Source organism: Stegodyphus dumicola, chromosome 7 (assembly GCF_044657685.1).
Source record: "Stegodyphus dumicola isolate Sdum_Otavi_A_Nest chromosome 7, ASM4465768v1".
Classification (NCBI taxonomy): Eukaryota; Metazoa; Arthropoda; class Arachnida; order Araneae; family Eresidae; genus Stegodyphus; species Stegodyphus dumicola.
The window spans coordinates 14,370,975-14,398,957 of NC_140774.1; the positions used below are offsets into that span (position 1 = coordinate 14,370,975).

Sequence of the window (27,983 nt, forward strand, 5' to 3'; positions counted from 1 at the left end):
CCACAAACTGCCGACTGTACAGGTATGAGACGTCGTGCGAGTAGGTTGTCTTCATAACGCTCCGTATTTAGCTCTAATAATAGCAGAAGTATTGCAATTTCAGCTTCAAAAGTAGTTGCCCTGTACGCGCAACATCCCAAGGATTATGGGGACACCAATTTTATGTGGATCCTCATTTGTGGAACATTACTTTTAACCGCATAATAGTAAACCAGTGGCTATCACATACTAAAGTAATAGCCTACGCGGATGACGCGGCTTTTATTGTAAAGTGACGAACCAGAAGAGAGCTCCAAGCTAACTGCATCGAGACCTGCTCCATTTTCAACACCAGATGCAGCACTTATAAATTACACATAGCAAAGAGCAAATCACAGATAGTGCTGCACCCCCAAAAAGGGTCATGCGTCAACCGCACATCACGCTAAATCGGTGGATCAAGATTGTGCCGTAGCTCAAATATTTGGGACTCAACTTCGATAACAAACTCAGCTGGATCCCTCATATAATGGATTTACAAAAACGCACATGGTTACAGATGGGGCCTTAACCCCCATATACATAAGATCCTGTATCAGACTGTAACAGAAAAAATAGTAACACATGGAGCGACCTTATGGGCGCAGCCGATGCAAGGCCGAAAGGTCCGGTACCTGCTCAACATTCAACGACAGTTCGCCCTTAATATAAGGAGGGCATACCACACAATGGCCACAAATGCGCTGAACGTTCTAGCAGGACTGGTTCTCTTATACATCAGTACGGAACAACGTTCTAGCAGGACTGGTTTCCTTACACATCAGCACGGAACGGGAAGCAGTTCTTCAGCAAATCAAACAGCTCAATGTTCCAGCGTCTTTTGAGGATACCACGTACTGGCCGAACGACTATGAAGTACCAGCGATGATCTTGGACCAAGCATCCGGCCGAACAATGCAGAGGAATAAACGCCAGCATCAAAGAACAGTCTCTTGAGATAAATAGGCACAATACCTATGCTAACACGGACGGCTCAAAGGTGGACGAAAATGAGGGATGCGCCTACATTGTCTACCAAGGCACAGAGCCACATACGCAGTGGAAGGGGTATCTGCATGGGAATAACAGCGTCTTCCAAGGGGATGCAGTTGCCATACAGCGAGCACTAAATTATATCGTAAGCAATAACATGAATCAAGCTACCATAATATCAGACAGCATGTCTGCCCTCCAAGCAATCCAGAATTTAGGGCATAGCTCGCTAATCGTTCAAGAAATCCAACACAACTTAAGGCAACATACACACCTCGATACCCATCTGGCCTGAACGAAGGCCCACGCAGGCAACAGAGGCAAAGAAGCCGCCGATCTCCTTTCGAAAGATGCTGCCCTTAATAAAGAAGCAGAAGATCTCTCTTTACCCTGGCTACACACCACCGTTAAAAGAATACTGCACTTGCAGGCCCTTTCAAAATGGCAAATAGAATGGGACTCTAGAGTTAACTTTCTGTTCACGTGCGCTTTACGTTCTTAGTAGTTTGAAATGTAACTACTGATAGTACTCTAATACTGTGAACACCTCTACGAGTATTTCTGTCGAAAATTCCAGAACTTTGAAGAGTTTCATTTGATCAAAATAAATTTTACTAACCTATCATAGGACCTGTGAGCATTCAATCTGTTATGAACCCAAACGTACGCAACAATAGTTTTCAGCTATGTTTAACAATGTTTGACAATATTTTCGCCCGAAAAATGGGGCACACTAAAGTTTTTGATTAATTTTATGAATTGATTTTTTTTAAAATTTACTGCTTGATGTTGGACGTTTGTTTACGTTCAAGTTTGAGTTACGTTATGAAATAAAACTACAAAATAATTAAACAACATTTGCTTAGTATTAATTCGAAACTAATTATTTATTTTTTAATTTTTTTCAACTTCGTTTAATCTGATCATTGTCTCAGATGTACAGATATATTTAAAGTTCGATTTATTTTCCTTGATGTTTTGATTCTCCTGTTTTCATTCACATGCAATTCGTTCCGTAGCGAGTTTCAAGCATTTGCTTACTCGATTCGTTAGAGAATCGGAGTCTTATTAGCCTATAATAATCTCTCTACTTTACCCAGTGAATCAAATTTCAATGCATACTTCAAGAGCATATAAACAGATTATTTCCGGTTCCATTTTTCTTTCCTAGATGGCACAACTTATCTTTTTGATCATCTGTTTTTCCTTCTTCTCTACAGCATTTGCCATATACTCGTAATTAGTTTTAAGTAAAGGCTTAGCGAAATGTTTTATTTCTATGTGCATTCTTTTTAGTTCAAAAACGGCCGCTAGAGGGCAATAGTCTTACCCACGGTTATTTCTGATTGGTTCACGTGGATTCTGGCCAAGCTATTAATCATTATTTTTAATTGATTATATTATTTGACTTAATATGCTAGTATTTAATGAAAACTTTTCATGTATTTGTATGTTAATTTCATATATTTGTCAATCTGTGGCATGGGAAACGTGGATGATAACACAAATCCTGATATTTGACCGCGTCTATCCTCTTCGTGCAACTGACCTTGTGCAGCGGAAACCACCATGAGGCTGAAATATTGCGCATAGACAATTCTGTTCCAACTTACTCACGCCTTTGTACATCCTCGATAATGAATGAATTCTTAAATTTAAATTTATTTTGTGGCTAATTTAGGTTAAGATATTTTAAGTTTCTCTTTTCTCATTTCTTTATATTACAAACATAATTTACGTAATTTTCTTTTCTTCTCGCCGTTAAATAAAATTACTAATTTTCACACCATATTTTTTATATACAATCATAAAATATTCTTTTCTTTCCACATTTTTAAGTTTTACATTCATTTCCCCTACGTTTAACTTGCAAAAGTACTAGAATTTATAAAATACGTTTTCACAATTTAAATTTTTTTCTTTTTATTTTACAAAAGTTTTTTTTTCCTTCAGTTTAATATCCGTGTTTTACATTTTTCACTTTATTTATTTTACAAAAGTTGTACTTAATTTCATACATTTTTTTTTTCTATTTTTTACGAACTCGGTCTTTTTTTTTTTTTTTTTTTCTTTCCTATATTTTACTTCAAGAAATAATTTTTCATTTTTCATTTTTATAAAAGTATTTTCTTTTTTTTAATTCTTTGAAAAATTTTTCTTCTCTCATTTCTTTTTTTCTTTCTTTTATTTTCCTCTTAAGGTTTTTCTTCTCTCATTTCTTTTTTTCTTTCTTTTATTTTCCTCTTAAGGTTTTTCTTAACGTTTTCCTTGTTTTAAATACTTATTGAAGTTACACCTCCATTTCTCGAAGCGTAAAGTTATATATATATATACTTCTCTGACTATGAAATTTAAGCTGGAACTTACACGCATATAATTTCCCTCTAGAGGCTTTCATGGATAATATTTTCTGTAAATTTAAACCAATAAGTACCATGTTCATTCCATATAGCTTAATTGGAACATTATATTTCTTATTTTTTTTACGCTACTAATACTTAAGGTACGCAAAACTTTCTCTTCTAATGTATTACACCATACTACTAACACTTAACAGGTGATACTGCGAACATTCTCTTCTAATGTATTATACTAACGTTTTGAAACACTATACAAAATGTCGCGGTTCTTTTTTACACATCTCATTTTTATTCAAAGGACTTTCTATTTTCCATTTAGACATTTTGCCTTACATATAACCTTTATCATATTTTTAAAATATATCCCTGTTAATATTTCTGATTCTTTTTTCCCAAAAAAATAAATACCGACATATACGGAATTTTTAAAGATCTACTGACTTTGGATTGGATTATTCAGCTATGGCAAAGCACACGAGGGCTATCTGCCTAAAGGGAGGGATGCTTTCGTGGAGGACTTTCTAAGGGAAACATACACGTTACACATGGGAAAACCCACGAAAACGCCCATGCAGCCAGCCCGTTCGCGGGATACGAACCTCGGACCGAACTACCAGTGTTCAGCGTCTTTAGCGCTCGGCCGCTGGAGGGCTTTGAATTAAACCTTATATTCAGAAATAATAAATTTTTTATGACGTAAAATCTACTTGAACTAATATATGGACATCTCTAGCCAGTTTTGTTCAAATACATACGAAAATATACGAAATTTCTTATTATTGTCTACCCCAGTCTAATACTTACCAACAGCATTTCATTTCTTATTATTTTACACTACAACATTTACATGAATATTTTCAGAACACTCCTTTTCATTGAGCAAGAGGATTCATATATGCTATTAACACAGATTGACTCTTTGAAATATTTTACAAAAATATCTTCGATTTTCTTGTATACAACGTATTTAAATCACCGAACATACGCTAAATCTTGATTTCTATCATGCGAAAACGTCCCCCGGATTCTTAAGGGGATCCCACTATCTACCGCAGACCTACATAAACACTGCTATATTTAAACGTAACACAGCCTTAATTTTTTAACAATCTACAGAATTTTTAAGTACAGAGAAGAATATCCACATTGTAGTCTAATATTTTAAATTCACCATATAGCCACATTTGTGTAAAACATCTAAAACGAAAGAATACCTACAATATACATGGAGTATACAAACATTCAAACAATATACAAACATTCAGGAGAATACCTATATATCTAGAGATATTATTTACACTAGTTGGTAATGTAATTTATTAGAACAGTCGCAGACGTATAGGAGAGGTATGTAATATCAATGAAGAAAAAACTTCCTCCCAAGCCAAACAGCAATAGTGAAATATAACATTTAAGAAGGGAAACAAAATACCAGATTTCAACAAAATTAGTATCTGAGTATGGAAAACAAGAACAAAAAAATGAATATTTTTTCTGAAAATATCCCGAATGAGACAAGTCAGGGGTAAGAACCTTGAAGGGCATGAAAAATAATGAAGTATTTTTAATCTTATTTTTATCTATAATGCATTTACTTATACTAAAATATTCTGTTTGAAGACTATAATCTATACTTCGAAGGAATTTGATAAATCAGAATGATTTCGTTTTCTGAAGATTCAGGTTCAGAAATATCACAACTCAAAAGAAAAAGCGTTAGAGAGATAATGAAGTATACCGTAACCAATAAAAAATGTTTATCTTCCTAAAAAAATTAAAGTAAAACTTTTTCCACCTAAAAAAATCTAAAGGAATTTTTTCGACTTTTCGAAATCAAAGTCTAACTTTTCCCCCTTACATTTTGAATTTAACATCGGTTTTCCAAAGACAAAATAAAAATGGAGACTTTTCTACGTAAAAAGATCAAAGTGAGACTTTTTCAACCTAAAAAAATCTAAATAAATGTTTTTCGACCTTTTTAGAATCAAAGTGTAAATTTTTCTCCTCACGTTTTGAATTTAACATAGTTTAGACAAAATAAAAGTGGAGATTTCTCTCCCTTAAAAAATTAAAGTGAAACCTTTTCCACCTGAAAAAATCTAAATGAATTTTTTTCGACTTTTTAAAATCAAAGTGTAAATTTTTCACCTAGAATTTTGAAATTAATTTCTCGTAGACAAAATTAAAGTGGAAGTTTATCTTCCTAAAAAATATAAATTAAAATTTTTTCGACCTAAAAAATCTAAATGAATTTTTTCGAATTTTTAAACTCAAAGTGTAATTTTTCTAACTACATTTTGAAATTAACATGGGTTTTCCCGTAGACGAAATAATAGTGGAGATTTTTCGTCTTAAATATCAAAGTGAAAATTTTTCCAACTCAAAAAAGCAAACTGCTTCTTTTTAGCCCTAATGGAAACTGCAGTGAATATTTTTCGCTTTAAAACAAACCAACGCATTCAGAAATTATCATCAAGATATTCCACTCAGATATATTTTTCTACTTTTCATGCCATTACATTTCCAATGAAATTAGATTCATTGCCAGATGGTTAAATGTTTGTTATTTTTCTTCGCATGCGAATGCATTTCGTGTCTCACATATGCTCAATACATATGATTTACTAAAATTATAACCAAGTTAAAAGTTAAGTGAGTACTTCCTGAAATACTGTACATTTCATTCCGGAAGGTATCTTCATTTTAAATCCTCTAATGTTTCTTTTCCTGCATTTCAAGTAAATTTTGCGCAGAAAGCTTTCAGTTTCGATGGACGTTATTTGAGGATGACTGTGATGTTATCGTGTTTTCATAAACCTTTTGAAAACTTTGAATATTACCAATTTTTAAAGTTACGGCCACTGCAAATCACTAAATTTTCAAATATTTTCTTGTTCAAATTTTTATTAAACACTTATATTGTTTGATTTAATAACGTTTAGCACGTTTGGAAGATTTAACTTCAATAACTCTAACACGCAGAATCAGAAAATGAAGAAAAGAAATGGAATTTTTATTAGTATACTGTGGGTATAGGTTAATTTTATTTAATTCTAATATATTCGAATGTAGATAATAGAGAATTTTAACCCAGCTCATACAGAATATTTTATCGAAGACACCACGAATCACTGACTTGCACTGTCATAGATTTCTCTCATGAAGTATATTTCTTTCTCTAAAGAAGTTTATATACTAATTTCATTAGAAAAATATTTAAAAAATATCTGACCTTCATTAAAAACATAAGCGCCTTGATTTAAATTGATACGAAACTAAGAAACATTGTTTTGTAAATATGTTTCTCTTTGACTCAAAAGTTTCTTCTTTATCATATTCTACATGCAAAATTAACCGTACATAAGGTAATATATTGTATTGATGAACCAGTGTTACATTTACATATCAAGTGACTATGAGAAGAAAGTTTTGTTTTCCCCTAAATGCTCATTTTTCAAGTAGAAATTTACTAACGCACATATGTATTTATTGCACTTTTTGATAAACTCTCAAAGGCTGAAATGAGCTTCATTACCAAATTTGTACTTTCCGACATCATTCTACTGAAACGAAAACATTCGTAAGTTATTGCGAAGAAACATTTGTAAATGTGATAATTTTTTATTAATTTTTCTACCACTTGATTATCTCTGAAAATTTGTTTCCTAGTCCAGTGCTAATATATTCCTAATTTTCTCTTTTTCAGTGCCTTTCGTATGTGACAGAAACTCAGTTTAAAACCTTTTCTTACTTAACACCTTGCATTGCATTGCTGAACCGGGGCCATGCTTTCATTTTTGTTACATTTCATGCGAATATTATAAAAAAGCCACATTTATAACTTCTGTTAGCACAATGTTAATGAATATTTTATTATTACTGAGACTTCTTTAGTAAAACCTTAAAGGTTTCATTACTAATTTTGGCCCACCAGCGGCCGAGCGGTAAAGACGCTGAACACTGGTAGTTCGGTCTGAGGTTCGAATCCCGCGAACGGGCTGGCTGCATGGGCGTTTTCGTGGTTTTCCCCATGTGTAACGTGTATACGAGCCAGTTTCCCTTAGAAAGTCCTCCACGAAAGGCATCCCTTCCTTTAGGCAGATAGCCCTCGTGTGCTTTGCCATAATTAAATACACCAAACACCATTACTAATTTTGAAGATTCTGTAGATATCCTACTTAAAACTTCATAACTGGTTAGCAAATTCGTTTATTGATGTACTCTTGGTTAATTTTAAATTGTTTTCATCTATTCATTCTAAATAATTTCATCTAAATCATTTCTAGTAAAGTATGGAAATGATTATTAACTATCCGCTTTTTGCAAAGAATTTCGTATACACATGTGTCATCATTTCCAGAAAATGTTTATAACTTATCAGTGTTATTATTATCAAAATAGAAAACATGCAAAATTTCCCTAAAAATGCATATATTTATTTAATTAAAAACATGTACACGAATACGCACATTTAATAATTTAATGAATATTTTCCTACATCACAACGAAAATTTTTAAATACTGTCATGTTCCATAAAATTTATGAATTTGTGATGTCGTTGCCTTTTTGCAAACGCTTTGAGAGAATATGGTCTCGGTACTCTTTTAAACACTTCAAAACTGTTTTCTCTTTGCTATTGGAAACTATTTTATCTTTGTTGTTGGTATATGCCAATGAATTCTGGATACTTTTTCTCTTGGTTTATCTTCAGCTTAAGAGTTATTAAAATACTTAAAAATATATTTGTAGATCATTTATGTCGAGACTTGTGAGAGATTTCTTGGACGCTTTTGGAAAAGGTATTTGTTTTATTCACTTGAATGAAACTGATGTTTTCTTAAAATTTTATTATTCAGAGTCGTAGTCAATTATGACAGAATGCCAGATTTGTTCCCATTATTCAACATTCATATGAACTTCATTATTCCAAATCTCTCATGTAACTGCAATTTTCCATATCAGTTATAAGAAGATGAATGGAATAAATACAGGTCATAGAGACATAAGATAAAAATCTGGAAGTAAACGAAATCCTTCAGATGTAGGAAATACAGTACGATGTGCAAATATTCTTCCTATTCAAAGCTTAATTTTGGAATGACATAGCATATAAAATGTAAATTTACTAAGAATTTATGTAATGAAGATCAAATATTCTGCAAAAGTCTGGACACTATTTATACAAAATTAGTTTTATGGAAGATTTCCATAAAGTTGTTCCAACGAAGAAAACATGCCCGCAGTCAGTCTTCTAAAACTTTAAGTAAGCACCTGATCTTTGCTCTTACAAAAGTTACGTAGAATTGTAAATTCTTTAAGAGGCATTGTAAATTCGACGTAAGAGCGAAGATAAAGGCCCACTTAAAGTTTCAGGAGATTTCTGGCATATTTCTTTCACTGGAACAAGTTTATGGAAATCTTCCATATAACTAATTTTAAATAATTACCGTCCAGGTTTTGCAGAGTACTTACTTGCTTAAAATTTTCATGCCCTGTTTCTGAACCTGGTTAGGGTTCTTACCCCTGACTTATCTCATTAGGGATATTTTCAGAAAAAATATTCATTTCTTGTTCATGTTTTCCATACTCAAATGCTAATTTTGTAGGAAATCTGACATTTGTTTTCCTTCTTAAATGTTATATTTCACTATTGCTTTGGCTTGGGAGGAAGTTTTTTCATGGATATTACATACCTCTTTTATACGACTGCGACTATTTGTGACGAGGTCACATTGAATTAATTACTTACTACGTTATGGCAATATTTAGATATTTGCATCAGATTCCTTTCGTGACAGTTTCATTTTTTTGCCAACTTGTGTTGTAAGGTGAGGAACAGATTTCATCAGACAACTGTTGTAAGCCGAGGAAAGTATTGCCAGTTTGAAATGCGTATCTTCAGATAAAATTGAATATATTAAAGTTGTATTATCATTTGGAATACATGTCAATAATTCCTGTTATGCAGGATTTTATTTGCTTTGTATCATAACTTAAAAATCATTCTCAAAAAGTTGTAAGATTTCAGTTTTGTCAATTTGAAATGCATATTTTAAGTTAGAAGGATTATTAAGTTATTAAAAAGCTTTCAGACTTGTAAAAGTATGATCATACTATTTGAATCATATTATTAGTATGATCATACATACTTTTATAGTCTAAGTTGGGAAAAAGATTACAAAGTTTTTCTTCCGTGACTGAATATTAATTCCATGTGTATTGTAGACATTCTTTCTTTTTAGATGTTTTACACAAATGTAGCTATATGGTGAATTTAAAATATTAGACTACAATGTGGATATTCTTCTCTGTACTTAGAAATTCTGTAGATTGCTAAAAAATTAAGGTTATGTTAAGTTCAAATATAGCAGTGTTTATGAAGGTCTGCGGTAAGTGGTGGGATCCCCTTAACCTTCCAGCGGGCGCGCCTTCTGCACCAACAAGAAAGGTCGCGCGTATTTCTTAGATACGCTATTATAAAAAATAAATTTTCCAGAGCAAAAATATTAAAATTAGCTTGTAAATAGTTAAATGTTAATAAGTACAATTGAGTTAAACAATATTAACTTTAAATTAAGGAAAATAAAATAAGTATAAAGGAAAAAAAATATATAAAATGGACTAAAGACTTATCAAACTAACTTGAAAGTAAAACAAAATTAAACTGCCAATATTTCAATTGAACTTTTATATTCTTAATCAGTAAGTGAAAAAACACATTAAATATTACATAACAAATCAATTTCATAGTCACTTCATTGCATCGGCGCAGTCTGAACAAATATGTTTACAGTGCTCTAGACAAATGAATTTTAAACAAATCTCACAGCTGAACCTCGTAATTCCAGTATGCTTGTCATTTTGGCAGGGTCTGCATCTTTTTTTTTTTTCCTGAAGTCATTTCTTCAACAACAGCTAATTCTGCCTTTCGTTTCAACAATTTAAATTTCAGCTCACTTTGAAGAGAGTTAGGGATTCTTCTTTCAACGTTTTCCTTCACAAGAGCATTTGCTAGCTTTCGCAGCTATTATCTTCTAAATAATTTTTCACTATTATTCGTTGAATGAATTATGTAGCTGTTGATTGCTGCTATATTTAGCATAGAGAAGAAAACTACAAGAGTCCACACCTCCTTTGGTACGATTGTAAAATGTGATAATCTCAGGCTTTTTTTGGTCTTGGGTATTTTCATCTATATCTACGTCATCATGAAGATTTGAAATCAATATGACGTTTCTATAACGTTTGGGTACATAGGAGAGAAGTGTCATATTTTTTCTAAATCCAAAAAGACTCGTATTGGGTTCCCGAGTTTTCGCCAGCTTGAACTGATCCGGAATTTGAGGTCTATTGTTTTTCAAAGTACCTACAAATGACAATTTTTTTCATCTATTTCTCGTACTAACTCAAAACTTGAAAACCAGTTGTCTGCGGTTACATTTCTTCCAGTGTCATCAATAGGTTCTGTCAACCTTTTTACATCTTGTGGTTTGTTGCTTACGTAAAAAGACAATCTGGCTGCGCTCCAGCATAAATGTCCATATTGTATGTGTAAAACATACGAGCGTCTACCATGGCATAAATTTTTATGCCATATTTGTTCGGTTTTTTGGGAATGTATTAAATGACACCACATCTTCCTCAAAATCCTTCTAATTTCTCATCGGTTGTGACATTCTCTCCAAGTGAATAGCACTTCTGGCAATTAGAGACTAACTTTTCAAAAATGTTTCTTATTGGAGCCAAGCGGTCGACTTCTCTTCGTTCTGCTCTTGTGTTTATGTCATCAAACCGTAAAGCTCAAACCATAAACCGTAAAAACAAAAATCTCTTCAAGTTCATTACTACTTTAAATTCCTCCATTCTCTACAGTTCCTCAAGATTCCAGAATCTGTTACCATGATAAATACCAGCTAAGTAAAGTAAGCCCAAAAAAGCTTATTTCTGCCCATTCGTTTCTCTGCTGTCCCTTATACGAGAATAATTAGACTTCACAGAAGAAATAAACTTATTCGTATCTTCAGCGATGATTTCTATCAAACTATCAGTAAAGAAGCATTTCCATATATCCAAAATATCTGTTAGATATTTAGCTTCACCGATGACTCCAGAAACATGAACACATATGTTACGAGGCGCTCGTTTAGTTTTCTTTTTATGCCATGTCCAAGAATCGATGACTTTTCTGTTTTATGAACTATATACATTTCGGAAGAATTATCATCATTACTTCCCTCTTCAGAATTGCCCTCTGCACTTATCTCCGATTCTGAATCACCTTTTTCTGAAATTCGTTCTTCTTCATCTGTAATGCTTTCATTCAAAATAATGTCCTCATCGTCATCACTGTCACATAAAAGTATATTTTTTATAATCTCAAGATCCTTCGGATCATTCATGTCGAGTATTTTACTTCTATTCGCCATAACTGAAAAGAAAAGAACAAAAATATCATACATGGTCGCGCGTATGTGACGCATACAGTGCTTCTATTTTATCATTAAAAGTAATTATGCACACAAATTATACAAAATTATAAGATTTAGATGCAAAAGAATAAAGATTTTCTATAATAAAAAAGGAAATTAGATATAGCAAAAACCTACTTCAACGGTCGCGCGTATTTCTGGAATACAAATAGTAAATCTGCAGACTCACATTAACCCCTCGAAATCCAGCAGACGACTGAAAGAAGGGCGAACGAAGAGGAGAGAATAGCCAAGAACACGCGGTCATAGCGCCTTCTGGTCTACGAAAAAAATGCGAAATTAAAATCTAGTGTATGTCACACATACGCGCGCCCGCTGGAAGGTTAAGAATCCGGGGGACGTTTTCGCGTGATAGAAATCAAGATTTAGCGTATGTTCGGTGATTTAAATACGTTGTGTACAAGAAAATCGTAGATATTTTTGTAAAATATTTTAAAGAGTTAATCTGTGTTAGTTACGTATATGAATCCTCCTGCTCAATAAAAAGGAGTGTTCTGAAAATATTCATATAAATGTTGTAGTGTAAAATAATAAGAACTTAAATTCTGTTGGTACGTATTAGACTGGGGTAGACAATGATAAGAAATTTCTACTTTTTTCGTATGTATTTTAACTAAACTGGCTAGAGATATCCATATCTTAATTCAAGTAGATGTTTATGTCACGAAAGTTTATTAGTTCTGAATTATAAGGTTTAATTCAAAGTCAGTAGATCTTTAAAAATTCCGTATAAGTCGGTATTTATTTTTAGGGAAAAAAGAATCAGAAATATTAACAGGGATACGTTTCAAAAACATGATAAAGATTAAATATAAATCAAAATGTCTAAATGGAAAATAGACATTTTGAAATTTACATTTGTGTGATACGTTACGTGAATCTTTTGAATAAAAATGAGATTTGTAAAACAAAATCCCCGACATTTTGTATAGTGTTTCAAAACGTTAGTATAATACATTAGAAGAGAACGTTCGGAGTATCACCTGTTGAATGTTAATAGTATGGTGTAATACATGAGAAGAGAAAGTTTTGCGTACCTTAAGTATTAAGAGCGTAAAAAAAATAAGAATTATAATATTCCAATTAACCTATATGTAACGAACATGGTACTTATTGGTTTAAATTTACAGAAAATATTATCCATGAAAGCCTCTAGAGGGAAATTATATGCGTGTAAGTTCCAGCTTAAATTTCATAAACAGAAGTATATATATATATATATAATCGAAATAGAAATTGAAAAGCTAAGAAGTAATGAGACGTAAGACCTATTTGGTCTTAAAATTTTTTGCGCAAAATGCTGCAAAAAAATGAAATAATAGGAAGAAACATTGTAGCGAGCTTGCTAAAAAGTTACCAGGAGCTGTAGCTCCACGAAATAGTTCAACGCAGCATTACTAAAATATTAACATAGAAGAAATTTTTTGAAAAATTATTAACATGGAAAAAAAAGGAAAAAACTGCTTACACGCGAAATAAAACTGTTTAAAATCAATGTTGGGAAACATGTGAATGCACGAAAAAACTAATCAGATCGTTGTGACATATGAAAAGTTAATACATATAAAATAGATTGACGGAACAAGTTAAAACAAAATAAAATGATTAAAACATAATTTGCAAAAATTATAATTAAAACATAAATTGCAAAATTACAAAAATTATAAAAATTACAAAGCGGAAAATGGTAAATTAGCCCAATCGTACCCTCAACCAGGCTTTTCAAGGGAAAAATAGTTGAATGTCGAACCAGGCGCGTTTCCATTACCGCGTACCATTACGCGTTTCGCCGAAACAGACCATTGAAGCTCTTGTTTGATGCAATAAATTTTTTTAAATAAATTTGAATTGTCCCGAAAAAATCTTTTTTGGAGCTTCAACTCTCTGTTCCTTTTTCCCGACGCATCCGCAGAAAAACACATTAAGGTGTAAGAAAAGGTAAATGAAACTCCGAGCAATACAAAATTAAAATCAAAATAAAATAAATAGCGGTCTGCTATTAGTCAAAAGTTTTTAAACAGTTTTATTTCGCGTGTAAGCAGTTTTTTCCTTTTTTTTTTTCAATGTTGATAAATTTTTGAAAAAATTTCTTCTATGTTAATATTTTAGTATTGCTGCTTTGAACTATTTCGTGGAGCTACAGCTCCTGGTAACTTTTTAGCAAGCTCGCTACAATGTTTCCTCCTATTATATATATATATATATATATATATATTATATATATATATATATAACTTTACGCTTCGAGAAATGCAGGTGTAACATCAATAAGTATATAAAACAGGGAAAACGTTAAGAAAAACCTTAAGAGGAAAATAAAAGAAAGAAATGAGAGAAGAAAAATTCTTCAAAGAATTAAAAACACTACTTTTATAAAAAAAAATAAAAATTACTTCTTGAAGTAAAATGTTGGAAGGATAAAAAAGACCGAGTTCGTAAAAAATAGGAAAACAAATCGTATGAAAATAAGTACAGCTTTGTAAAACAAATAAAGTGAAAAATGTAAAACACGAAAAATAACTGAAGGAAAAAAAAAACCTTTGTAAAATAAGATGAGAAAAAATTAGAATTGTGAAAAAGTATTACTTTTATAAAATTTATTACTTTTGCAAGTTAAACGTAGGGGAAATGAATGTAAAACTTAAAATTGTGGGTAGAAAAGAAAATTTTATGATTAAATATAAAAAATATGGTGTGAAAATTAGTAATTCAATGTAACGGCGAGAAGAAAAGAAAATTACGTAAATTATGTTTGTAAGATAAAGAAATGAGGAAAGAGAAATTTAAAATATCTTAACCTAAAACAGTCACAAAATAAATTTAAAGTTAAGAATTCGTTCATTATCGAGGATGTACAAAGGTCTGAGTAAGTTGGAACAGAATTGCCTATGCGCAATCCTTCAGCCTCATGGTGGTTTCCGCTGCACAAGGTCAATTGCACGAAGAGGATGGACACGGTCAAATATCAGGATTTGTGTTATCGTCACGTTTTGCATGCCATAGAGGGACAAATACATGAAATTTTTTCATTAAATACTAGCATATTAAGTCAAATACTATAATCAATTAAAAATCATGATTAAAAATCAGAATGAACCGTGGGTAATACTACTGCCCTCTAGCGACTGTTGCTGAACTAAAAAGAATGTACTCCTAACTTCTATCATGTTGCAATCACATGGCGGATTTGCGTTGATAGATAAGCGCGGACATGAAACCGGATTACAATACAAACAGGATGAAACAAGCGGCTGACATAGCAATAGCAAGATAATCCATAATTCCGGGGTTGGTGACATAGCAACCCGTGAATGTTTTCACGGGTTGCTATGTCACCAACCCCGGAATTTTATGTGACAGTGATGACGATTTATGTGACAGTTCAATTTTATGTGACAGTGATGACGATGAGGACATTATTTTGAATGAAAGCATTACAGATGAAGAAGAACGAATTTCAGAAAAAGGTGATTCAGAATCGGAGATAAGTGCAGAGGGCCTTGCTCCTCCGTAAATCATTCTCGTGAGCATGTCAGGAGGCTTCGCACCCTCTGCTCCCCGCTCCCTGTGGCGTAAAACCTGTATAACCTACTGGCATATCACTTTTCAAGTTGTTGCCACCACATATAATCTCACTGTATTATTAAAAAAAGATAATGATGAAGAATCTACATGTATGTATGTATGTTTCTGGCGTTGTGAAAAAACAATGGTACATCGAGCCATCAAATTTTGCATAACTTAGTGTTCCACCCGAACATGTGCACCTGGAAGTCCGAATTTTGAATTTGTTTTATTTATTTCATATTTTGCGAAATTTTAATGAATTTTTGATTAACAAACTCTACTATCTGTAAGCCAATAGTGACAACATTGTTCGAAATAAAACCTTTTTATCTCTAGGCGTGAGGTTGTTGTCATTTGAAAAAATGTTAAGACATTTACCTTTCAATTTTAATTAACGAACTCGGGCTCTATAAAAGCAAAGTTTTGCCACGGCTGCAAATAAAATACCTTCATACTCCACGCAGCAGTGCCTAGCTCAGATTCAATCTATATAGTTGCTAAGTAATAGATTGAGTGATTTAAAAGCTATATAAACACATTTCTTGATATTTTTCCTTAAATCAATTTGTTTAGTTATAATTAAGTACGTAATTATGTAATAATTAGCTAAACATCTGAGGTTTCAAAAGAAAATCCACTTATTCGTTATATTTTTTAGTAAGAATTGATAATTATGCTTTGCTAAACATCTGCGATTTCAAAATGAACTTGCATATTCATTCGTATTACATGATTACATGCTTAGTCCGTAATTATTGCATAATTTCATACTTCTTTGTTATTTTTTATAATATTAATTATACTAAATAATTTTTATAATATTAATTACGCTAAATATTAATTATACTACTATATTATTATTAATTATACTTTGATGAACATCTCGGTTTTAAAACAAACTTACATACTTATTCTTTTTTTAACAACTTCCAAAGTTCTAAAGGAAGAAATGATAATTATACTCTGCTAAACATGTGCTATTGAAAGTGAGCTTTACTCACTAAGTCTTTTTCTTAATAATTATCAAGAAAAAAATGGTAATTAGCTAAATATCTGCGGTTTCAAAATAAACTTATTCCTTATTTTTTTATAATTTCCCTTATAAGAAATGCTAATTATACTTTGCTAAGCATCTTCGATTTTAAAATGAACTTACATACTTATTCGTTTCTTTTAAAATTTACAAAGAAAATTGATAATTATACTTTGTTAAACATCTGCCGCTTCAAAATTAACTTATACATTCATTCGCTTGTTTCTTTCAGGTTGTTTTGTTATTGGTGAACGAGGCGAAGCTGTCATAGCATCTCCTGCACCAAACTTTCCCCTTTATTTGTGGAAAGACGACAACAACAGCATGCTAAAAAATATTTATCTTACCAAATATCCAGGTAAAATTCTGTGTTAAATTCAATATAATGCTCAAACAATAAAATATGGAGATTTAATTAGTCCACGATTATCAACACTCCCACATTCGCGGCAGCAGCGTTGTTTAGATGCTTTTGTTCTTGTACATCTTCCAATAAAAAAATTAATATCCCCTTTATTTCAGAATTCTGGTATCACAATGATGACTGTTGGGTCAATCCAAAGACGAAAGGACTGATTATCATTGGAAGAAGGTAAGTTAAGGCTAATGTTTAAATAGCATTTGAAGAAATACTTGAAGTTTTCATTATCTCTTGGAAGTTCTGCTTTCATTCGTTAAAAAAAGTAAGGAAAAATTCTAATCAAATATCTGGTTTCAAGGCAGCATTGCGGTAAAGCTTGTTCCTATTTTTCGTTGCTTAACCAATGGCGGCCCAGACAAGATGATGGCTTGTGACGCTGATACAGATGGGTCTGGGTTGCATATAAGCATTCTGTACCACGCCACGAGCATAGGGAAAAATCCGTGCTTGTGATTGGGCATACTTTCCGATAACATCATTTTCGCTTGCCGTATTGACGTTTAGAAGGGACTCTTACGGTTTTGTTTTCGTTGAATAACGCGCATGAGTGACACGGAAATGTTAAAATTATCGTTTGTTTTCTTTTAACAATAATGCCAGATGAAAAGATTTACTTACAGTTTCCTGCTTATGGCTTCCTGTTTTATGGAATAATAAAATTATTAAAGCCTTTAAAGATGCTGTTAATACCAGGCGCAAACTTAAGTGCTTAGATTATATAAATATCAAGTTCAAGAATTTTGTATAAAAACCAAAACACATTGGATTGCCCGACGATTTCGACCCAACTGTAAAGGCACTGTGTGCTCAAGGGTATATTATTATTGCAACTTTTTTGTGTTCGTTTCCTTTCACATTGCAGAAAATATTTCTTTTGCAACTGCATATGCTATTTCCATGCTAGTATCCATGTCTTTCATATTTCTGATAATCTGTTCCCTTAAATGAAAAAAAAAAAAAAAAAAAAAAAAAAAAACGTGTATTCAGTATTGGCGCTGAATTTAATACATGTATATAAGGAAAGGCGCTTTTTTTTCTGATAAACACTATTTTTACGAAAAGGCACGAAAGATATTACACATTATAAAGGGGCGATATTCATAAAGTCTATTCAATTTAAACATGAGTATCGTTATTTCTCTAAGCCAAATCTATAGTAGTCTAACTTTAAATTTTACTCTTCCTGACTAACTACAAATATAGTGAATTTACCGTGCATTATGTTAACTCATAACATATTTGCCATCTGTGAAAACCCACTTGTGTGGTTTTCACAGATGAGATTACATCTGCAGAGAAAGGGTATATAATGAACATGAAATAATAAATTAATAATTACCACAGCTTTACTATGAACGGTTTTAAATTAAGAATACATTTATTAAAAATCTTTGCACCTAATATTAATACACATTTACGAATTTAGCACACTAGAAGAAATATTGCTTTTCTATATAGGGGGAAAATTCACTATAATTTTTTAATTTAATTCACAACACTGCAATGCTGTAAGAAGTGTAATCTCATAGCACCAAAATTACAGCGCACGTCATTAGCAGTAATAATCTTTTCGATATTACTATCAAAATAGAGACTGTAAATATTATAACTCTAAAAATTTATTACTGTAAACAAACGCAAGAGCTTAAGCGAAGGCTTCCTAAGCGTAGCGGAAATCATCTCATTGGAAGCCATACCCAATCCCGAGGATGCATTTTTCCCTATGCGCATGGTGCGGTACAGAATGCTTATATGCATTCGGGTTCTTATCCCAAGAAACGTATGGATGCTTATACGAGAGGTTATGGTGTAGGAAAAGGGGGGAAAGACCCTCGGATTAACCTCTGAGATGTGTTTCCTCAAAACTGAGGTGGTTGGATGGCGGAAGGTGGGATAATTGAGCATTCACAATGAATTTGTTTTCTTCCTCGCTCAAGTCATCCATATCTTGTTTCATATAACTATATGCAGAAGATCTTTTCTAGCAGATAAAAAAAAGAAGTTAAAGCAGTTATCGCACTTGGCTAAGTGTATAAATTTAAATAGGTTTTAAAAAACACCTTAAAACAACTTTTCCATAAACTTAGGCTATGTTTTGTAATGGCAAATAAACTCTAAGTTTCATTGATATGGAAACTCATCAGACTTCCTATCGCGTTTAATTAAAAAAATTGTATCTAATTTAAACTAATTTAAACATCATTTTCGAGTTAAAAACTCATCAGCAATATTTATGTTTCATCAAGCTTTTCAACTCTGTTGTCTGTTTTGTTTTTAAAACATTTATGAAGCTTCAAATTATTTAAAAAGCAGTTTAAATTATATTTAAATTAAAATTTAACTTAAATGAATATCATATGTAATTTTCATGACGTTTATATTAAGTTATTTGAACATGACAAAACACACAGAGGCCTGAGGAGGAATGCTTTCGTGGAGGATTTCTATGGGGAAATCTTTTGTCCCCATAGAATCATCAATTCCGGAGAGGATTAACTGACATAACTATTATCAGTTATGGGATCTCAGTTTGGAATTACAATTTTATGAATGCTAATTTAAATAATATGAATCATTTTCAAATTTAATTGATTTTAGTTAATTTAACAGTATGTTTTCCACTTGGAAATTGCGAAAACTATTTCTTGTAATGTTGCGGTGCAATAAACCATTATATACATACACGGTGTTTTGGAAGAGAATGGACAAGCTTTGGTGTGGCTAAAAGGATATTATTTAATTTTTAAGCCATTTAACTGACACAGAGTAATCTAAAACATCTTGTTGTGTGTTATTTTTAACCATCTAAAAATTAAATAGAAAGAGCTGGTAGTGACATCACGCATCTTATACCACAGATAAATTACAAGTAAACCAGCTACAGATTGCACTTATTGTAACATTATTAGAAAAACATTAAATTAACCAAGAATCGGAAGCAGGAAAATTGCATGTGAGTTTTATTAATAAAAATGTCTCATCCCTTGGAACTTGCTGCAAAGATATGTTAAAGTTTATTTATAATTCTAAAACTCTCTATTCAAATTTATCTTTCAGTGACGACACTCTAATACAGAATGGTGACCGATTTGGACCTGGTGATGTATACTTTGCAAGTAAGTTTCCCCCCTTCAAATTAGTTCTGTTGCTAATAGAAATTATTAAAGCAAATATCAGTAGTGTCTAAGTACAAAGGTATTCAAATATGATAGAGGCTGTTGCTGTCACAAGGCAGTACCCATGCGCAGTGATATGTGTTCTTGGGTTAGTGCAGCCACTAACCCTATCTTTACTTTTGTGGAAATCAGAACTTGCTTAGTTGTGTCTTGCATTCGTAAGAATGAAGAGCGAAGAACAGCTGCCTCGAAGCGTGGATGTGTAGGGAAAGGGGAGACCCCGAGCATTATGCATTTACTAGCTGTCAACTCACCAAATAAAACCATTGCAAAATGAGGCTGCCAGTCACACCAGAAGATATCAGATATATCCTGAGTGGGAAGCAGTAAAGACAAAAAATCTCGAAAACTTCTAAGGTATTTCTCCGGCCTTCTTGGCATGTCTTCGTCATGTGGTGGTCTGCACGCTGGGCGCGTCTTCCAGAGGTCCACGGTTCGATTCCTGGCGAAGTCGGTGCTGAGGTTTCATCTTGCCTGCTTCCAAAATAATCCTGATGTCTCTATAAGCTATGATGCCGCTTATAGCATATGACAGAACATAGCTATCCCAAACTAATGTAGTGATACATTTAAACATGTATCCAGTAGGGGTTTTCAATGAAAAATCAAAATAATATATGCATGAATAATAAAAAAAATATAAATAGACATCAAGACATTATCAAAATATGAGTTGATATTTGAAAATAAAATAGTTATAATTGTATATAATGAAATACAGGGTGCATGAACCAGAACGGCAACACGGCGCGGCCTCCCAGTAGAAGAAAGTTAGGAATGCAACACATTGCGTAGTGTATTCCTAACTGGGATGTATCCTTAAAGAGACGCAGTAGGCTCTTTCATGGATTTTATACTGGAACAGTAGTGAGACAGAGCAAAATCTGCAAATGCATAGGCGAAGTTCTGGTGCTCCATTCACTTTTCCCTATCCTTTGACTCAGAAAAATGAACAAAGCATTTTCAGCAAATTTTCTGGTTCGAAAAAAAAGTCCAGTTATCTGAAATTTGGCAGACTCCAAGCACAGTATGTGGAAGAGTGTTGCGTGAATGGATAAGTACTTCATGTGTACCCATGCGTTTGAGTGGTTTAAGCGCTTCATTGATGAAAAGAGCGTGTAGAGAACATCTCTCACTCCTACACACAAGGATCCTCTGATTCGCGAGAATAGGAAAGCTATCAGAGAACTTTAGTGCTGGCAGAATAGAAGCCATTGTACTAAGTTAATTTATATGTCCATGGATTAATGCACTTTGACAGAAGACATAGACAAAATCGGGATCGGATCAACCGTTCGATGACTGAAATAAATCAGTTCTTATTTATGACTCATCGTTCACGAACAATAACCTAGATGAGAAGGTTAGAGAAGAATGAATGAAACAGTGAACTGAGAGTGATTAACGAGCATGGTTTAAAGAGCGGAAAGAAGCGACCGCGCGGTGGAATAGAGATCGGTTACTGAGGCTGCAGCGAAGAGCGAATAGAATCGAAAGAGACGTGGAATATTAAAAATCGACTCAACGTTAACTCAGTGAATTGATTTCTTTAAATGTACTTTTGAGATTTCCTAAAACATCGTTTCTACACCGCTGAAAATTGTTGAAAAGATTTGGAAATAATAAAAATTAAATTCACTTTAACCTTAAGAGGATAAACGTTTTCTTCTTCCCTGAAACAATAAGTTAGTTAGCTTCCAACTATCATACGTTCTTTTGTCTCGATCGTGCATTCGTTCGATTGAATCAATTTATGAACAAATAGCAGATCTCTATCTCTGACAGGCTTTCTATAAAGAGCTTAAACTCTGTTTTCTGGAGTTGGCCACCTCGCTATTGGTCCGTGACGGTCACATGAAGACTTCGGTATCTCCCTTCCACCAGACAGGCTTGCCGGACAATTTTGTAACCAAAAATTACAAGCGTTTAGGCATTGTAATTGTGATTTAACTTTTGGGGCACACTGTAAACTTTCGGGGATGTGCTAAATTTCCTAAATTCCTTACGCCTAATATTGATGCTAAGAGGAGGGATAGCTCTGTTTGCGTTACCAGTTCAAATGTAAACGTGCCCACCACCGGAATCTCTTATGCGGATGCTGTTAAAACTTAAGCATGTATTTCTAGAAACGCTCGAAGTAAAACTTCAAATCAACCTAGAATGCCAGGACTTGGTGGCATGTTTAATGTTACCAAAGATGTATTTAATAGTTTTAAAGAAATTATTTAAATTCTCAAATGTATATCCGTACAAAACAGTATGAATAAATAACAGATCGTGTCTGAAATACAGATAAATTGGGATAAATTATTTATTATATTCTCATGCTTGAGGGAATTTTTTATTCTACCAATTAAATTATGGACACTTCCTAAAACATTTTATACTATTTTTGTTCGAAATATACTCTTGTGCTCTATTTGGTACTTCTGGTTTTCCATTATATTTATTGGCACCAATTGATTACACGTTTCTGCACTTTTCTTACTAGTTCAGCTGCTTTTGTGCTTATTTTGCTCTAGTGACGTAATTTTTCAATTAGCGTGACTTTTCAAAAAGTTTTTGTTAGCGACGTTCTTTGAAATAACGAAGATTCGGACTCTTTCTCGAAAGTTTAGACTATTTTAGTGTCTGTGTACATGAACTTGAGCGAATTTGTTTTAAAATTATTTCACAACTTTCAACCGTTTCTACAACAGATAAGGCCTCGTGCCTAGGGCCTCCGGTGCTCAAGCACCATCATACCGAGAAGCGCGCTTGCCTGCCGTTCCAGCGACATCTGTCTTCTCTTGCAGGCTCTCGCACAACGTGACAAAGGATCACTCTCTTCGTTTTACCTTTTAAAGCTTTCGTCTCTACGGACTAAATACCTGTAGCATTTCCAGCACAAGCTGAAGGCCACTTTAGCCTTCGCAGTGCGATGTTTGAAGCTTCTGAGCCGTCCACAGCAGTTTCATTTATCAGCTACAAAGACAGCAATTCGTAAACCTGATGTGGCATGAGATTGGGATAGCAAAAGCTCAATCCTGTATCCCCTCACTGTAGATTATCTTATTTGTAGTATTTTTTCAAGTTTGCATACGCCGAAGCTTTACTTAATATAATCTGTTATTAATCCTTATTTTTAATACTTTGATGATTAACGTTTTGTCTGGATGCAAGGCGATTCCTGGAAAATTTTCAGCTTTTGAAAAAAATCATTTACGTTTTTTTCTTACTTTTAGTTCACGAGATGGAAGAAATTCTGGATTATATATGTGTGAATCAGAGTAGAAGTGATGGTGACTCAAGAGCTGTCCTGTTTGTCAAACTAATGCAGGACTGCAAATTTACACCAGAGCTCAAGGAAAAGATCTCAAAGACCATAGAAAGGGAATTGTCCGTCGACTGCGTACCAAACGTCATTCTAGAAGCTCCGGATATACCTGTAAGGAAAATAACCTGTTAAAGTAAATGCACTTTATTCGCAAATATATGTTTAATTTAATGGAGGATGTTAACATTCGGTAATACAAGAACTGATATAATGAAAATTAGGGAATCATTATGCAAACAAAATGCAAGAAAAGTGACACTGATTCTCACGTCGCTTTCATATTGTTTGTGCACTGACTTATCTTTCATTAATTTTGATTAAAATCAATGGAGTATTCATTAATGGAATTAAAATTACTGGGAATACGGATCTAATAAATGATTAAGCTGTATTTATCAATATCAAACACTACTTATAAATTACTTGGCAAATTAAAAAAAATAGCTCTTTTTACTTATGAGTGAAGCAATATGACCAATAGTGTATATGAAATAATTACAATTACATTATTAATATTTTTTTCAGTACAACTTGAACAACAAAAGAATGGAACGAGTTGTTAGGCAGATTGTGGCTACGAATGAAGTTCCTCAAGTCAGCAGCATCAAGAATCCGGACTGTTTGAAATATTTTTGCAACATTCCAGAGCTCGTAAGTTACGACAAGTGAAGAAAGGTTCTGAATCACATTCATTTCGAATTATTTCGAACACGTGAGTATCGGAAGTGATATCTTCAAAGACGTAGAAGAGCACGCATGTTTAAAAAAAATATTTACAACGAACGCAGATAAAATCTGACTGCATTTCTTTAATGATCATAAGAAACATGAACCAATAATTACCACAGGCAGTTTCCTAGTTGATTTTAGCTCTAAGATCTAAGAAAGCTTTTATACTTATTTATTTCATAACCTGAAGTGCATTTTTATTATTATGAAAATTAAATGCCTTTGTAATTTATACGTTTGCTCAACATTTATGTAGATAAATTTTTCAATAAATCAAAATATTACAAAACGTGTTGTTTCATGTTTAATCATAAACTGTGTGGTTTATGTAAAAGCAAATTGCTCTGCGCAGTGAGAACTAGGATAATAATGATGGGAAAATATCAGGTGTCCACAAAGTCTGTGAATAAATCTACCCTTTTACTGTGGGTAACTTGTAAGTGTAGTGCTGTGAATTTTTATGTAACGTTATTACACGTATATCAAAGCTGTTTTCTCAACAATTTGCTTGGGTTGAATATACGAGTACATATAACATGACGATTTCAGGATCCAAAATTCATCATATCACAAAGGAGTTGAAGCGGGACAACCCGGAAGTGAATGTCCTGTGCGAGATGTTGCATGGCAAGATTTTAAGACCATTCTTGATTTATGAATAAACAATAATAGCCGGAGTATTACGATTAATTACATTTGCCCACAAATGGAGGACAACCAAATGTGGCTTATATGAGAATGTCGCAAGCATTAGTGCATGATATTCTAATGCGCATTACAGAACTGTAACATACACACGTGATTAAAATGTTCCAGCAGAACGTCAGGAGCATGTTTCTCGATAACGCTTGTTGTATTATCAGGTTCTGTGTTCCGCCTTACTTGCTTGGGGAACATTCCAGAACCTGACTCGGAACAGGGAGCTTACTAAAGCTATGTTCAATAAATGTGGGAAGTAGACAAGATACACAGGAAGGGTATACGAAACCCTTTATTTTTCACTCTTTACAATAATTTCCGAACTTCGGAATACAGAGACCAACCACTTGTGGTCTGAACGTAAGAATATAAAAATATTAACTAAACTCTAACTTAACTTTGAAATAATAAACAAGGGCCTACTTGGAAGATTGGCCGTATATTAACAGGAAGCCGTATGTAGTACAGAGAACTGTTAACACTACAATACGTTTAAAATTATTAAGAGGATTAAACTTCTGGCTTGGAAGGCAACCAGCAACCGAGTAAAAACTGCTAAGGCAAGCGGCCTGCTTCTACTAACTCCTTCCTCTTTCTTGCTTGGCAAAAAGCCACAACTTAAGTACTTGGCGTTCGCCAGACAAATTTGCATAAATAAGATAAAGCTTTTAATTCTGGCCGTAAGTAGAAAATAAGAAGTGATATTAAAGATTTAAAATAAAATAAACGTTAGTAAAACTTAAGATCCTTACATTCTTCCCGCCAGAGTTAATTAGTTTGAAACTGAGGTCTAAAACGACCTTGTTAAAAACTTTTAGCTCTAGAATCTAACGCGAGGCCAATCTTTTACAAACAATTCTCACTAGAAACTAGAAATTTAAAAAAAAATTGTTTTTACATTATCAGCTCCATGCACAATTACTTTTCATCTGTACTGCATCTAAACAGGAGCTTTTAGTTGAAATCTGGTTCCTTCCAGAGATCTGGAAGGAAAACTAGTTTAATGAAATGTTACACAATTAAATGGCAAGTAACATGAATATTTATATTTCTCCTAACATTCTTATTTCATTCATGACTTTATTTAATTATTTCTCCCCGTGCTCTCTGACATGTGTTGTAAAAGAAAACACCGAACACGAATGTGTTTATGTACCAGTGTTCAACACTGCCGCCTACAATCAAAACACTAACGTTTTAAAATTCAACATAACAAGACCTCGTAACACGCCCTATCTTCATCTCTAAACCCTGAGGTACTATTCTGAAAGTGGCTAACTCTGAAGTGTAGCGTCAGAGAGCCTAACTACATTCATTCAACCTTTAACACATATTCACAATACGTTTCTCTTTTTTTTTTCAGTCACACGAATAAGTTTAAAACTTTTGGCATCACTTTCACTTTTACCATATCACAGTATTTCTTAACATTTAAAATAACAGTTCACATTGTATATAAGGACATATTAACATGCCGTTAATTTTACGCATTTGAAAACATACATTAGTAGTACATTGTTAACTTCTATTCTTTTCAAAGCAAGTGCCAATTCTTCTACATTGAAATACTACATTTCAAAAGTCTTTCAGACTAAAACTTCTTTCTTGCCAGAATGTTTTAAATAAAATTTATGCAATAACTTTTACAATATTCAAGTATTTACACATTCCTATTATACATCAACTTTAGTTTTACGCGCGAGTAATTGAAAAACATAATACCAAAATAGGTAACAACTCATTTCTCGCCTTTTTGGCGATAAGAGTAGACCTCACATGAGGTAAAACGTCTTGAATTCTGCCACTTGCAGTAAGAATGAAAGATTAACTTAAGTTTGCAAAGTAACATAAAATTTTACTTATCTTTGTGATATTCGGACATTCTTTTCTCTGCCCAGTCCTGAAAGGTAGCGAAGATTCTAGTTTGATTTATCTTTCTTTTTGTGCGGGCTCGGCCTTCAGTGCTTCCTCTAGAAGCTTTCTTTTCCCTCCAGTTGGGTCACCCTTGAATACCTTCTTTTCGCCTCTGCCTGTGGTCCTGGCTGTTTGATGGCCACTGGTCTTGGCGGAACCGGGACACTTCTCTCTCGTTCCTGCTTGGACCTCGTTGCTGGCCGTTCAAATTTTCCTTGTATCTTTTCCTCTGACGCTGGTGGTCCTTCCGTAATTCGGCGACATTTGCTGCGTAGAGTCTCCGATGAGTAGATCTTCCGTTTGGGAGCCGGGTTATCGTTGGCGATATTTCTCCTGGCTCTCTTTGCATTCGTCGTACTTCTCCCTTCTTCATTCTGGGGGTGGTCGTACGCTCTCTTTTGTGGTCGGTGGAACGGCTTCTTTTTCTTGTTACCTTCAAACTTTCTTTTCAACTGCTCCTGCCTCCTAATGGCTTGTCCTTGTGCTTGTCGTTGTTCCACCTCTGGAGCTTGTGCCTGCCGTGCCGGATCCTGCAAAAGATCTGTAAATATTTGCATTTTATTACGGTCATAGAATGGTTTTATTTGGTCAATGTTTGCGGAGCATGTTTCACCATTCCTGGCTTTTAACACCACTACAGCGTGAGTTATTTTTTTCTATGACATATGGTCCTTCAAATCGTGGAAAAAATTTGGCGGTTTTATCTTCTGGTGCTGGAGAAAGTGAATGCTTAATTTTTAATACTTCATCTCCTACTTTATAAGTTACTCCTCGTAGTTTCAAATCGTAAGAGAGTTTTTGCTTTCTCTGTGCAACTTCAGTGTTCTTTTTTGCTTCTTTAATTAATTTTTCTATATCACCCATTTTAAATTCTGGGGCTCTTTGTTGAACATAAAATAATTTATCTAACGGCGTTATAATCTTTCTGCTAAAAATAACTCAGCAGGAGTTTTGCCCGTTGTATCATGTTTTGCGGTCCTAAGGGCGAAAGCAAATTCATTGACATAGTTATCCCAGCTTTTATGAAAATTTTTAACATAACTACAGATAATTTTCACTATATTTCTATTGACCCGTTTCGCTATATTTGATTGCGGCCGATACGGGACCATTTTTAAATGACGTATGCCCAGTTTTTGGCACATGTCTTTAAATATATTACTTACAAATTGAGGACCATTATCCGATATAACTTTTAGGGGCGCCCCGTATTTTAAAATATATTTATTATTTAAAATAGAATCAGTAACTAATTTCGCGGAGGCTC

At 33.4% G+C, this 27,983-nt stretch overlaps 1 pseudogene across 1 annotated transcript in view; it reads left to right on the plus strand.

Annotated features, from left to right (window-relative positions):
- LOC118181550 (acetoacetyl-CoA synthetase-like) overlaps nucleotides 1–24,392 on the plus strand; it is a 60,452-nt pseudogene extending 36,060 nt beyond the window's left edge. Inside the window, exons 12-16 of the transcript XR_015042377.1 lie at nucleotides 16,694–16,819; nucleotides 16,984–17,053; nucleotides 19,940–19,998; nucleotides 23,283–23,485; nucleotides 23,900–24,392. The product of XR_015042377.1 is annotated as an acetoacetyl-CoA synthetase-like (transcript). The remainder of the gene's footprint in view (nucleotides 1–16,693; nucleotides 16,820–16,983; nucleotides 17,054–19,939; nucleotides 19,999–23,282; nucleotides 23,486–23,899) is intronic.
- Nucleotides 24,393–27,983: the final 3,591 nt, after the last annotated feature.